At 36.9% G+C, this 3,186-nt stretch overlaps 1 pseudogene; it reads right to left on the reverse strand.

Moving 5' to 3' along the window:
• Positions 1-1,134: 1,134 nt before the first annotated feature.
• On the reverse strand, positions 1,135-1,670 carry LOC150008778 (T-complex protein 1 subunit zeta pseudogene; annotated as a pseudogene).
• Positions 1,671-3,186: the final 1,516 nt, after the last annotated feature.

Genomic DNA, 3,186 nt, shown 5'->3' on the forward strand with positions numbered 1-3,186 from the left:
AGTTGTGTTTTCAGAATCACTCTGTAGTCTTCATGTTCCATATGGTACAAGGGAAGCTTCAATTTAACCTATTAGAAAAGACATTCCAGCTCACATGATCCCATGAACCAGGAGAATGTTGGTGGAAATCACAGTGCAAGAGTGAAGAAGCTGCTTCTTTACACAATAGTTATCCCATATGCCTACTTCTGTTCTATTGGCTCACCTGTGTTCAAGTCCACACCAATAAGTTAATTTAATTCCAAATGTTATTCTTAAACTTTAGTGTTTCCTGGCGATCAAAATCAGGATTCTGGGCTAGAACCTTGGGAATAATGAGCAATGCATTAGCAAATGCCTCGACTCCAAGTTGGACTCTACCCTTTACACTGCGCTTATATTTATTTAATCAGGGCTGGTACCATGGCTACTTCCACTGCACCAATGCTTGGAATGACATAGCCATCAACATCATTTTAAACAGCCCTCAAGCCATCTTTTATTGCATCTTTGATTTGAATTTGTGCTTATTTTGTCCTCTGACCAATAATGTTTTAGAGAAAAAATTGTTACATTTCCCAATAAAGATGAACTTCTCTTCCCTCAATGTATACTCATAAACAAATCCTACATGTCCCAATCAATCAGGATTGAGATAATCAAAAGGAGTTAGAGCTACCCAACCACAAGCAAATGTCAGCTTTTCTATATTTCTCCTTTTAGTTCTCTACAGAGCTATTATACCTCCTTTTGTGAGAGCATCTAAGGAAAATGGACCAATTCCCTTTTGACTAATACCAACAAATCCTTTATATGAGTCAATACAGACTTTCTCAGTTATATTATTTTTTTAAACTCTAATGATTTTTCAGCATTTACTCATTTTTCTCTCTCTCCTGCACTCTGGTAAAAAAAAAAAAAAATCTAGAATTTTCCCTGACCAGGTGGTTGGATTGCTTGGAGTGTCATCCCGTGCACCAAAAAATTTGTGGGTTTGACCCCTGGTCAGGGCATTTAGGGGAGGCAACTGACTGAGATTTCTTTCTCACATCAGTGTTCCTCTCTCTTTCACTCTTCTTTCTTCTCTCTCTAAAAACAGCAATAAAATATCCTTGGATAAGGATTTAAAAAATGCTAGAATTCACTGCTGTGAAGTTATGCATCTGCTATTTTGCTTTTTGTATCAGGATGCCATGCCACATGGTCTAAAACAAGATCTCTCTGATTAAGATTGTATTGGTTTCAGATTTATGTTTCATCTCCACGATCCTAACTGTGAAGGGGTCAGTAGTTTCCTCTAATGGCCAAAATGGAGTCAACTATTGCCCGTGTTAACACGTTAGCAAATTCAGCACGAACTTCAGTACATAGAGATGTTCTGGACACATGTGTGAGTATTTTTCTCTGTCCATCTCTCTGCCTACTTTGACTTATTCCAAAAACTGACATGCCTTTTCCTTAGCAGCTTCAGGTTCTTCTGCTATTATTCTGAGGTGAAGACCTTCAGAAATGTTGAGATCACCCGTTTCAGCAGTTCTCCAATAGTTATGACATTGGAGGTGACCATCATCAGTTATGTCATCCACTTATGCTATGTTGGCCTTTAAGGAGGCTTTTGTGTGTTGAATTTGCATTTCATGAAGCAGCATATGGCTACCTGTAGTAAACTTGGTCTTCACACCAACAAGCATCTTTATGGTGTCCAAAGCCTCTAAGTTGGTGCTCTGCACATTCTGCAGCCCCCAACCGTGCTGATTTTGAATAATGCTGTCTGGTCTCAGGCCACTTTGGCCTTGAGGTTCAGGATCTTCTTGGCTACCATAGCTGAGCCAGCAGAAGAGAAGAAAGAGACTCGGCAGCTTGAAGAACGCCCAAAGCTGACTCAGCAGGGCCCAGAGGCACTATTTGGTTCTTCTGAAAAAGTTGGGCACCTGAAACCATTTAGTTTCTTGAATATATACAGTATAGATACTTTAGAGTCTATGGCTGTAATCTTCATTTCCTATATCGCTGTCGTTTCTTTATATTTTCTCATTTGTTAAATGATTTACAGTCACTAGTTTAATTTCTTAAGTAAACTATGTGAAAATCTAAATAAAAACTTTAAAAGGCTTTTGAGATTCTGTATTATCTTCCTCTGAAAATGGCTGAGATTGGCCACTAGAGATATCAGATCACCTTAATCCAGTAGAAGATGGTTGTAAATTGAAGCTGGATTTTTATGTTTGGGAGGAATGGTTTATTTCTTGTTTAACCTTATGCCTAGGATTTAGCACTTCAGTTTCCCAGGCAAAGCTTATGGAATGAATAAGGCTTTGTTAACTCTTCCCATCTACTTAATGCCATGTGTTCTGTTTAAAATTATTTTCAGTTTATTAACCTGCCAGCCACCTGCTATGCATAGGCAAATGGCTACTAGGGAAAAGCAGTACTAAATTCTGGGTACACATGTGTGAATCTTGACTCTCAAAATCTTTGCATCACAATTTCTTACTGCCTTGGAAGATGTCTATTATCTTCACATATATACACACATATATATGTGCATAGACATATGTACATATTTGTGTATGTATACACACAGATAAATATAAGATATAAAGATATTCTATTTGTTTTTAAGGAAACATTTTTCTAAACCACCAGCCCTCTACTACAAATTTATAGAAAGTAAAAATTCATTATATTTTGACTCATAATAAATATAGCATTTTAAAATATTTAATTGTTTCATCAATGACTAGTGTCAATTAAGTTATTGAGCCTTTCTAATAGAGCATAATTTCACTTACTTCCATTTCCTCCTCTGTTCTCCTGACAGTACCCATCAAGGATATTTGATCAAGATTTTTAAATGATATGTATGTTATATAATTTTTTAGACTGATCATAAACATGGTGGGTTTTGGTTACTTGGATCAACAGAAGAGAGCTCCCTTTGCAGTCTTTGCTTTATTCAAAAGCATTCCCTCGTTTCTGTTTGAACTGAACTTTCCTTCTTATAACCCAATTCTATCTATTGCTCTTGATCTTCCAGGGGTTCTTCACGATTTTTGGTTCACTGAGGATACCACTTCCTGTTTTGCAGACAAACCATGGAATAAATATAAATAAATAAGTCCCCACTCCCCCTGGATGTGAAGGATGGCTGAAATGTATACTCACATGAACTAGAACATTCACACTGTTTAAGTTAAAGTAGGTTTT

Source organism: Furipterus horrens, unplaced genomic scaffold (assembly GCF_987537825.1).
Source record: "Furipterus horrens unplaced genomic scaffold, mFurHor1.1.pri manual_scaffold_5, whole genome shotgun sequence".
NCBI classification, from domain to species: Eukaryota; Metazoa; Chordata; class Mammalia; order Chiroptera; family Furipteridae; genus Furipterus; species Furipterus horrens.